At 42.6% G+C, this 12497-nt stretch overlaps 1 protein-coding gene across 3 annotated transcripts in view; it reads left to right on the top strand.

Moving 5' to 3' along the window:
- Positions 1-12497, top strand: part of lekr1 (leucine, glutamate and lysine rich 1) — a 128335-nt gene that overhangs the window by 62644 nt on the left and 53194 nt on the right. The gene's annotated exons all lie outside the window — the stretch shown is intronic.

Genomic DNA, 12497 nt, shown 5'->3' with positions numbered 1-12497 from the left:
CCACTGCCACTCTTAATATATATAAATGATGTAGACAGGAATATAAGTAACAAGCTGGTTAAGTTTGCAGATGATACCAATATAGGTGGATTGGTAGATCATTTGGAATCTGTTCAATCATAACAGAAGGACTTGGAGACAGCATGGTAGACAGTAAGACTTTAGGAACTTTCAGAACTAGACTTGATGTTTTTATAGAAGAATTAAGTGGATAGGACTAGTCAGCTTTGTTGGGCTGAATGGCCTGTTCTTGTCTAGATTTTTCTAATGTTCTAATAATAAGAAGGGACAATTGCAGCAGTCTAAAAAACACAAACACTTTTTGCTCTTGACAAATTTGTGGATGATTTATGAAAATTGGATGACCAGGCTCCCCTGAGGCCATCCTGCAAGCTGTGTTCCGTGCAAGTTTTAACACTTCTGTGGATGCAGTGCTTATTCAACCCCTTAGAAATGTTCACATTTTATTGTTCTACAACATTAAATCACAGTGGATTTAATTCGGTTTTTTGACACTCTTTAATGTCAAAATGAAAACAGTTCTCTTTAAAATAGTCATAACTAATTACAGATTTAAACCAAAAAATAATCAGTTGCATCAGTAGTTGTCTTCTTTAATATGATGCACTTAAATCATCACTGGTGCAGCCAATTTTAGTTTTAGAAGTCAGATAATTAGTCAACTGGAGATTACCTGACTGTAGTCAAGGGGTTTTAGTTGATTGTAGTATACAGTAAATGCACCTTATTTGGAAGGTCCAACTTGTGGAAAGTCAATAACATGGCCTTACCTTCACAATAAAGACAATGTAACACCCTAGGCAACTCTGTGAAAAGGTGATGAAAAACCACAGGTCAGGGGATGGAGACAATAAAATATATATGTTACTGAATATCTCTTGAAGTCAAATCGGTGACTAAAAAACAGAAGCAGTATTGCACAAATTGAAATCAGTCTAAAGCAGGCCATCCAAAATAAGCTCATGCTTAGTGCTCATGCAAGAGGACAACTAGTGAGGAATGGCAACAAGAGAGCAATGATAACTCTGAAGAAGTTACAAGCTACTCTGAACAAGATTAGAGAGACTATGCAGGCAACAACTGTTGTTTAGGTGCTTCACCAGTGACAGGGAGGGTGCCAAAGAGAATCCCCTGTTACACAAAATGCACATGACATCTCAGGAGAAGGCACATGAAGTCAGCTGGAAGAAGGTTTTGTGATGAGAATAAATTTGAGCTTTTTGGAAATTAGACTACACACCATATCTGACTTAAGACAAGTACTGCACATTATCAAAACATGCAGCCCCACCATGAAGTATGCAGGGATGCTTTTCTGCAGCAGGCAATGGAAGGCTTGTGAGGGTAGAGGGAATAATGAATGCAAGAAAATACAGGGAGGCCTAATACAGTCTGTAAGGAACCTGTGCCTTTGGAGAAGATTTGTTTTCCTGCAGAATAACAACCTGTGCCAACGCTACACAGGAATGGCTTAAAAACTATGTTAATGTCTTGGAGTGACTGAGTCAGAGTCCAGATCTCAGTCAATTAAGAATTTGTGGCAGGACTTGAAAAAGGTTGTTCACTCTCAATCCCCATGTACCCCAACAGAGCTTGAGCAGTTCAGCAAAGAAGAATAGAGACAAATGACAGTGTCCAGATGTGAAAAGCTGATCGACACTTGGGTATAAAAACTCAAGGCGGTCATGACTGGTAAAGGTGTGTCTGTTAAATACTGACTTGAACACTTATGCAATTAATTATTTCATGTTGTAATTAACGTAGAGCACTTTGCAGAGATTGTTTACACATTGACATTAAAGAGTGTTTTTCTCTGATCAGCAACAAAAAAGTAAAATTAAATCCACTGTGATTTCCACGGTACTTTTGGTTGCATAACAATAAAATGTAACACTTGTTAGGGGAAAATTCTTTTAATATGCATGGTATGAGCAGAAAAATAGAAATGATCATTGGTTCTGGTCATTCAGATACATACCAAGATCCTAATAATACCATCCAAGTATGCATACATTTCTCCATACATTTCTGCTGCTCAGCTATATGTTTTTTTCTGTTTATTTAAAAATCAAAGCTAACAGAATTTGACTGGAAGCTGACTGACATAATGTTAATACTGTCAAATCTGCTTAATCCAGCTCAGTTTCAGTGTTGGCCAGAGTATATCATGACAATATTAAGTGCGTGACAGAAACCAACAGAGCACTTTCAATTTGTTTAACATAAATGATTATGAGAATGTAATATCTATTACAAATAAGATGTGGGTAACTGACATAAGGGAAGAGGAAAATGAAAATTCCAGTCAACAGCTTCACTGCAGAAAATAAACCTCTGGGGGAGTGAGTGGGTCAAATCAGTTTTAACAGACAATGTCATAGTCAGACATTGGGGATGGTGGAGAAAAACCCACTCACATACAGGGAGAACATACATACATAACGCAAATAGAAACTGGGTGCAGGATTCACATTTAGGATGTGGAATCTGTAAAACAGCAGCACTAACCAAAAACCTCTGAAAGATGATGACAACTTTACTGTGTACAGTATATGTGGATGTGAAAGCATCTCTTATATTAAATGAGCTGTTATTGATTGTGCTGCAGTTTTGATGAGTGCTTATGTGAAAGGCAACTAATATCCATTCTGCTGCTTGTACATGATTTTACTGTAATGTATTCAAATGATTTTAAAAGCTTACCGAAAAAGAAGAAGTGGTTTCTTTCCAGAACACTATTTCAGTTCTTGCTGTAAATACAACTAAATTAAATGTTCTTCCTAATTGACACATCAAAGATGAACACTTCATGAGCAAGAAGTTTTTTTTGTGCCAGTAGGGCCGTTTCAAGTTCTGTCCATATCATAAGTGCCTTCAAGACATATTTTTATCTTAACTATTTAGTTATTCATACATTCATGGTATTGTACTGTATATGGACAGATGTATTACCTTACTATCATAAATTTAGATTTGATAGCTCTCAATCATTTTTAAAAATAATACTAGGACATTAATTCCACCTCATATGTCACTGAGTGACACAAACTGATAATTGTATGTATACTTATATCCCTTTACCTTTTAAATCTCACTGACTTCCCATCAGTCAGTATTACTTGCATAACACCTTTACATTACAAATGCAAAAACATGTCTGTTTTTGTTCTGTTTTTTCTATTATTTTTATTAACATTTGAATCTACATTATTTATACATTTAGGCAGTTAAGTTTAAAGAGGTAAATAACATACATATTCTTTAGGAGCATAGGAAATAAGGACAGTAAACTAACAGAACAAAGTATTTTGTCCTATTGCATTGTATTTCTGAGATGACAATGTAGAGAAAAGCCAAGCAAAATGGCACCTTTTATTGGCTAACTAAAAAGATTACAATATGCAAGCTTTCGAGGCAACTCAGGCCCCTTCTTCAGGCAAGATGTAAATGAGATGAGATGACAGTGATAGATTGGCCAACTAGCTCTGTGAAGAGAACTACTTGTATTTTGTTTTGGGTATTGTACTTTCACCACTTTTTGAAACCCATAGCACACCCAACCTACTGGGAGGGAGTCTCTCCCCGAATTGCCTTTCCCAAAATTTCTTCCATTTTTTCCCTTCAAAGGTTTATTTTATTTATTTATTTATTTTAATTTTTTGTGGGAGTTTGTTCTTGTCTTCTTAGGGAGTCAAGGCTGGGGTTCTGACAAGAAATAGGGCCTGTTAAAGCCCACTGAGCCATGCCTTGTGTGATTTTGGGCTATAAAAGAAATAAATTGTTGTTGTTGTAATAGACACTTGCATCACCAAATCATGTTCCTTTACTTTAGTCAGTGAATGAGAGCAGTGGCCATGAGTAGAACCGAATATGTTTCACTTAGATCCAGGAGCACAGCGTTATCTGTAGTGAGACCAAGAAACATGTGGGACATCAATCACATCAAAACTTAAAACCTCAGTATAACTGTAAATATCTATAGGTCAATGCTCCATATAATGTTATATTCATTCTAGTGATCCCAAAAACTATATTTATATTATTATTATTATTATTATATATGCAATATATATGAATATTAATATTAATTAATATTAATCCATCCATCCATTGTCCAACCCGCTGAATCCGAACACAGGGTCACGGGGTCTGCTGGAGCCAATCCCAGCCAACTCAGGGCACAAGGCAGGAACCAATCCCAGGCAGGGTGCCAACCCACCGCAGGACACACACAAACACACCCACACACCAAGCACACACTAGGAAGCGATTCCAGGTCTCCATACTGCGAGGCAGCAGCGCTACCACTGCGCCGCAGCCATTAATATTAATAATAATATTATTATATATACAATATACTGTATATGTAATATAATACAGTATATATATTATGCATGTGTACTTAATATTTATCTATGTACTTATATACAGTATAATATAATATAATATAATATAATATAATATAATATAATATAATATAATATAATATAACTAGCAAAATACCCGTGCTTCGCAGTGGAGAAGTAGTGTGTTAAAGAAGTAATGAAAAAGAAAAGGAAATATTTTGAAAATAATGTAACATGATTGTCAATGTAATTGTTTTGTCACTGTTGTGAGTGATGAGTGTTGCTGTCATATATATATATACACACACACATATAAACATATATCCATACATATCTACATATATACATATACCCATATATATATACAAAGTATACACACACACACATATATATACATATATACATCTACATATCTACATATACACACATATATATACATACACATACACACACACACATATATATATAAATATATATATATATATATATATATATATATATATATATATGTCACACACGTGTGCATGGGAGGCAGCTGAAGGGCTTGGAAAATACTGTTTATACATCTGCCCGGGGGGGGCGGGGTACGCTGACGCTCTTTCTGAGTTTTCTGCAGGTCTTACCCGGGAAATCCCACCAGGAGCCACCATTTCCAAGAAGGACACATCACTTCCGGGTCCGGCACCAAGAATGAGGTCACTTCCGGTTCCGGCCCCAAGGATGATGTCACTTCCAGTTCCGGCAAAGAGGACGACATCACTTCCGCCCTCTGTCCTATAAAGCCCACTGCCTTTGCTCTGGCAGGCAGTTCTGTTTTGGACTCTGTTGTGTAAACTTTACTATAATGTCTCAAGTACGTTTGCAGCCAGGAAACCGAATTAAACGGGTGGCTGCCCCAAACCTTTTCACGCCTCAAGTCTCATCTTATTACAGTGGCGTAGTCGGCAGGATGGTGTCCCTGAAGAACCCGGGACACAACCTTACAAGGAACCAGGTGGGTAAGTACCGGGGCCGAGTTTCGGGGCAGGGAGTGCGCCGGTGGGTCAGGAAGGACGCGGTGCAGGCTCTGCTCCACGAGCATAACCCGGGGCTAACAGCCCATCTCGTGGAGAAGGTAGAGGGGACCCACAGGCGTGGGCTGGTTTCTGGGGAACACACACAAGTGGCTCAGTATGCTCTCCTGGGCAGGAGAGCCGAGCCGCCCATCGAGACCAAGGTCCCTGTTAACGATGGATTGACCCCAGGCCAGCAGGTAAAGGAAATACAAAACTGGGTGTTTAACCCAAGTAAAGGGCTTACAGAGCAGGCTATGGCTCTCTGGCAACAGCTGGGTCAGTGGCTACGGCCATTTGATTTGACCCCGTTACAAATCGTGCAGCAAGTGGCTTGTTTTCTGCTATTACAACACCTACCCCAGGATTTTGCCCAGCCGGCCTGGGGCGAATTTCATTCAATGGACGAGCTCCTACAGCTCCTAAAAACACCGAGGCCGGCTGTGAAACCTGGGAGGGCAGAACAGCCGCTTTGTGGACTACCCGGGAGCTATGTCCCACTGAAGCAGTCCCTTCCACGCAATCCAGAGCCTGTTCCGAAGTCGCCGGACCGTCTGGCCTGCGACCTGTCGGGGAATAAGGCGGACCGTAGGGGACAATGGCGGAGTTGTTTGTGTGCCCTTAGAAATCCCCTGGCAGACAAACATACGGGGGAGCTTCTCATTAACGGGCATAAAGTAACAGCCCTATTTGATTCCGGCAGTAGCGTGTCTGTCGTTGCTCGCCGTTTTGTGCTACCTCAACAATGGATTAAAAAAACAACCAGTCTCAAATGTGTACACGGAGATATCCGCACGTACAAAACCGCCCGCGGTGCACCCGGATCCTCCGTTTCCCGTAATCCTCGGGCGGGACTGGTCTAATAGTAACAGCGGTAGCCTAGAAAGCATTCCCCGAAAAACTTATGGCCTTATTATAGATGACAAAGACTCATCTCAAGCTGCTTCCACACAGTGTAATCAGCCGACAGGGAGTGGGGCGGAAGGCCAAGAGAATGACGAAGGCACTCCCGGACCGTCGCGGGCTGCTACGTCATCCACCAGCGCCCCGGCAGCGAGGGAGGAATCTCCGCCCCTTGAGGCCAGACCGGACCCACTCTCTGACTTGCACTTTCAGTTTAGAGCAACGCCGGCTTCTTTCAAGAGAGAACAGTGGAATGACGACTCTCTGAAACACACAAAGAATGCAGTGGTCCTCGTTAACGGCCAACGCACTCATCAGCCCATGCCACAGGGATCTCACTTTGTCATTGATAATGATTTGTTGTATCAGGTCGCTGAGCATGAGGGGAAGGTTCGGAAGTTGTTGCTAGTCCCGCGAACCTACCGGCGGCAGGTCTGCGAGTTAGCACACTCCCACCTTCTTGGGGGCCATCTCGGCTCCGACAAAACACTAGAGCGAATTAAGCTCCATTTTTTTTGGCCAGGGGTTAATGAGGAGGTTCGCCGCTTTTGCATTTCCTGTCCGGAGTGTCAACTGCGGCAAATTCCTAGGAGGGACCGTGCTCCTCTGGTCCCCCTTCCCCTTATTGACGTTCCCTTTGACAGGATTGGGGTCGATATAGTAGGACCCTAGAACCCTCAGCCCGAGGATATAAATATATACTGCCCTCGTGGATTATGCAACCCGATTCCCTGAAGCCGTTCCGTTGCGCCGGCTACCACAAAAATATTGCACGGAACTAGTAGGAGTCTTTTCGCGGGTGGGCATTCCTAGAGAAGTCCTGACGGACCAAGGAACGCCTTTTACCTCGGAAACGTTCAAGGAGACTGCCAAGTTACTGAAAATAAAGCATTTAAAGACCTCGGTGTATCATCCTCAAACCGATGGGTTAGTGGAGAGATTTAATCAAACTCTCAAACAAATGCTACGTAAGGTAGTCAGCAAGGATGGGAGGAATTGGGACCAACTTCTCCCCCTTGTCCTCTTTGCCTACCGGGAAGTTCCTCAAGCCTCTACGGGTTTCTCTCCATTTGAATTATTGTACGGAAGACAGCCCGGGTTTATTAGATATTTTAAAAGAGGGCTGGGAAGGGAGGCACAGCCCTCCACTAATATTTTGGAATATATCGCCCAATTGCGCGATAGATTTGATGCAATTAGACCGATTCTAAAAAGTCATATAGAGGAGGCACAATCAGCACAGGCCCGTTTATGACCGTGGCACGACTCTCCGGGAGTTCCAACCGGGGGATCGCGTCATGGTGTTGGTACCTACTTCTCACTCTAAACTGCTCGGCCCCTCTGAAATTAAGGAGAGGAAGGGATTGGTGACTATTTGGTGAAACAGCCCAATCGCCGACCAGCTGAGCGAATATATCATGTAAACCTGCTGAAACCGTGGAAGGAGAGGGATCCCGATCCCTCCTCCGTACAGCCCTGCTCTCTCTTCGCTGAAGTAAGTTCCCTTAATTTTGGCGAGCAGCTATCTCCCAGACAGAAACAGGAGCTCAAGCAGCTATCCGCTCGTCCCAGAGGTGGTAAGTGAACAGCCAGGTCGGACCTCTCTGATTGCGCACGACATATTGACTGACCCGGGGGTGATCGTCCGTGAGCGACCCTACAGACTCCGGAGGCAAAGAAAGTAGAAATGGAACTGGAAATCAAGCGAATGCTGGAACTAGGAGTAATTGAGGAAAGTAGTAGTCCCTGGTCCAGTCCCATCGTCTTGATTGCTAAGCCTGACGGCAGTTGGAGGTTTTGCAATGACTTCCGTCGGCTCAACCAAGTTTCCCGGTTTGATGCTTATCCCATGCCTCGCGTGGATGACCTCCTCGAGCGACTGGGACCAGCCAAATTCTTGACTACACTTGACATGACAAAGGGTACTGGCAGGTTCCTTTAACGGAGTCCGCTGGAAAAACCGTTTAGCACTCCTAGCGGACACTGGCAGTACCTTCCATTCGGGTTACACGGGGCGCCTGCGACTTTTCAGCGTCTGGTGGACAAAGTGCTCCGCCCCATAACTCGCTCTGTGCTGCCTATCTGGATGACGTCGTCATCTATTCCAGCACCTGGGAGGAACACATACAGCAGGTCACAGCAGTGTTACGGACATTAGGGGAGGCAGGGCTCCGAATCAACCCCAAGAAATGTTTCTTCGGTTTGAGAGAAGCCAAATATTTGGGCTACCTAGTGGGCCGGGGTACTGTGAGGCCACAGTGTTCCAAGTTGCAAGCCATACTGGCCTGGCCCCGTCCCGCAAGACCAAGCGGCAGGTCCAATCCTTTCTCGGTTTGGCCGGTACTACCGCCGGTTTGTGCCTCGCTTCTCTGCTTGCCCCTCTGAAGTGGATGGCCCTTCACAGGGAGTCGAATCCACGGGTCACGAGGTGGTTTCTTGACCTGCAGCAGTACAAGTATACGCTCATTCATCGACAGGGGTCTCTTCATGCCAACGCCGATGCCCTCTACCGGGCCCACGACCTCTCGGTGCAGGTCGCCCAACCCGACGGGTCTGGGCTGAGGGGGGAGTCTTGTCACACACGTGTGCATGGGAGGCAGCTGAAGGGCTTGGAAAATACTGTTTATACATCTGCCCAGGGGGGGGCAGGGTACGCTGACGCTCTTTCTGAGTTCTCTGCAGGTCTTACCCGGGAAATCCCACCAGGAGCCACCATTTCCAAGAAGGACAGATCACTTCCGGGTGCGGCACCAAGAATGAGGTCACTTCCGGTTCCGGCCTCAAGGATGATGTCACTTCCAGTTCCGGCCCAGAGGACGACATCACTTCCGCCCTCTGTCCTATAAAGCCCACTGCCTTTGCTCTGGCAGGCAGTTCTGTTTTGGACTCTGTTGTGTAAACTTTACTATAATGTCTCAAGTACGTTTGCAGCCAGGAAACCGAATTAAACGGGGTGGCTGCCCCAAACCTTTCACGCCTCAAGTCTCATCTTATTACAATATATATATATATATATATATATATATATATATATATATATATATATATATATACACTCACCTAAAGGATTTTCAGAAACACCTGTTCAATTTCTCATTAATGCAATTATCTAATCAACCAATCACATGGCAGTTGCTTCAATGCATTTAGGGGTGTGGTCCTGGTCAAGACAATCTCCTGAACTCCAAAATGAATGTCAGAATGGGAAAGAAAGGTGATTTAAGCAATTTTGAGCGTGGCATGGTTGTTGGTGCCAGACGGGCCGGTCTGAGTATTTCACAATCTGCTCAGTTACTGGAATTTTCACGCAGAACCATTTCTAGGGTTTACAAAGAATGGTGTGAAAAGGGAAAAACATCCAGTATGCGGCAGTCCTGTGGGCGAAAATGCCTTGTTGATGCTAGAGGTCAGAGGAGAATGGGCCGACTGATTAAAGCTGATAGAAGAGCAACTTTGACTGAAATAACCACTTGTTACAACCGAGGTATGCAGCAAAGCATTTGTGAAGCCACAACACGCACAACCTTGAGGTGGATGGGCTACAACAGCAGAAGAACCCACCGGGTACCACTCATCTCCACTACAAATAGGAAAAAGAGGCTACAATTTGCACGAGCTCACCAAAATTGAACAGTTGAAGACTGGAAAAATGTTGCCTGGTCTGATGAATCTCGATTTCTGTTGAGACATTCAAATCTCAAGTCAGAATTTGGCGTAAACAGAAAGAGAACATGGATCCATCATGCCTTGTTACCACTGTGCAGGCTGGTGGTGGTGGTGTAATGGTGTGGGGGATGTTTTCTTGGCACACCTTAGGCCCCTTAGTGCCAATTGGGCATTGTTTAAATGCCACGGGCTACCTGAGCATTGTTTCTGACCATGGCCATCCCTTCATGACCACCATGTACCTATCCTCTGATGGCTACTTCCAGCAGGATAATGCACCATGTCACAAAGCTCGAATCATTTCAAATTGGTTTCTTGAACATGACAATGAGTTTACTGTACTAAAATGGCCCCCACAGTCACCAGATCTCAACCCAATAGAGCATCTTTGGGATGTGGTGGAACGGGAGCTTCGTACCCTGTATGTGCATCCCACAAATCTCCATCAACTGCAAGATGCTATCCTATCAATATGGGCCAACATTTCTAAAGAATGCTTTCAGCACCTTGGTGAATCAATGACACGAAGAATTAAGGCAGTTCTGAAGGCGAAAGGGGGTCAAAGACCGTATTAGTATGACGTTCCTAATAATCCTTTAGGTTAGTGTATATTTATATATACAGTATATATATATATATATATATATAGATAGATATATACAGTATATATATACATATATATATAGATATATATATACACACACACACACACACACTCTTTGGGGTGCGAGCAACTCTTGCTGGGGATGCCAGAATCCATCAAATCCATCAAGGAAGAAAAATTAAAAACATTATTTGTACAAAATCTTAATTTATTTATCCATTCCTAAACAATTAAGTGGGCAGGCTATTTCGTATCAGTGCAAAACACTGCTTGTTAAAACAGACGACTCCCGCTCTTATGTGCAAGTCTGCGTGGATATTATGAACTATCGTATCTGTTCAAGTTCTGTTCAAATTTTAAATAGAAGGAATTTTTATTTAGTCGACAGAAATATCTTTGTTAGGAATGTAAGTTAAATGTAGGCATCATTGCATAAATTTTTCTTCACCATAAAACTGTAAAGAGTAAATTCGCCTTATATTTCAACCAAAGATATTTGTGTCGACTAAATATAACTTGAAAAGATATATTTTTTCGAATGTGATCGCCCAATTTAGATCGAGTTGACGCACACTACATGAGCCCGCGTGCTATTGTGCTTTCGCCTGCGTGCCTCAATAAGTCACCCTCCCCTAGCTCTTACTTTTTTACCGTTCATGTAATGATTACACTGAGTATGGCTTTACCAAAACAATCATTGATGGCGAATAAAGTATTCATTATTCATAAAGCTTCAATTGGTGATCTGTCTTTCTGCGTTAACCGAATATTTTTTCATACGTCTCAAACCAAGGGGGTGCGAGGGTAAAATGAATCGGGAAGCACTGATATATATGTAGGTGTGTGTGTATGTATATGTATGTGTATATATATATATATATATATATATATATATATATATTGAAATAGTTTTACTGAGTAAAGAGTATGCGACAGAGTAAAGAGTACTTAAAGAGTTTTAAAGAGTACGCGACACGTGTTTCGTCCTAATTTTGGGGTCATCAGGCGTACATACTCAGTGCAGAGAAGTAGTGTGTTAAAGAAGTTATGAAAAAGAAAAGGGAACATTTTAAAAATAACGTAACATGATTGTCAATATACAGTAATTGTTTTGTGAGTGTTATGAGTGTTGCTGTCATCAAGGATTTGATTATCATTATTTCTTTCAATCAGGTTCGTATTTTTAGGATGTGTTATGTTCAAGTTACATTCCGTGTTTGTCAATCGTTGTAAAGATAACTGGTTTCATTCATCGATTCGTTTCTTACTGCATCGATAAACAGCTCATCTTCCTCTTTATCTGAGACGTGACACACAGCATGCACGGCTTTTTTTTACACTGTCTTCCTTTAGCGGCACATTGACTTTTTCCACCGTGTGCTTTGTTTCAGCAGTAGCTGTACTTATGAATATGCTTGCATGTGTCACACGCTTCATTTTTTTTGCTGCCTTCTCAATTGTGTAATTCGGTTTTTGTTCAGCACTCTTTGGAACTGTTGCTTTTTGTCTGTGTACTGCGTCAGTTCACGTGAGCCGCTCGGTGTACGTGCATCCAAGGTTCCCAGCTCTGCTTATGCCATCTCGTGCGATGTCCATGGTTTTATTTAATGTTAGCTAAGTCCCGGCACTTAAAAGTTTCTCTCGTAGTTTCGCTGAGTTTGTGCCAAACACCACCCTGACCATCTCATCTTCGTCTGCATAAGCACAGTCCTTCACCCATGAATATTTATCGGCAGTGTTTCTATTGGATTTCTGCTGACGGATGGCCTTATTTGGGCAGGCACTAAATTACGTGGGAAGCGTAACTCCGCCTCCCACAGCCATCGAGCAGAAATCTATTATAGTATATGGACGAAAAAATAGGTTCCAGTTATTACCATTATGCGTAGAATTTCGAAGTGAAAC

This window comes from Polypterus senegalus, chromosome 1 (genome assembly GCF_016835505.1).
Source record: "Polypterus senegalus isolate Bchr_013 chromosome 1, ASM1683550v1, whole genome shotgun sequence".
NCBI classification, from domain to species: Eukaryota; Metazoa; Chordata; class Cladistia; order Polypteriformes; family Polypteridae; genus Polypterus; species Polypterus senegalus.
This window is presented reverse-complemented; position numbering and strand designations above follow the sequence as displayed.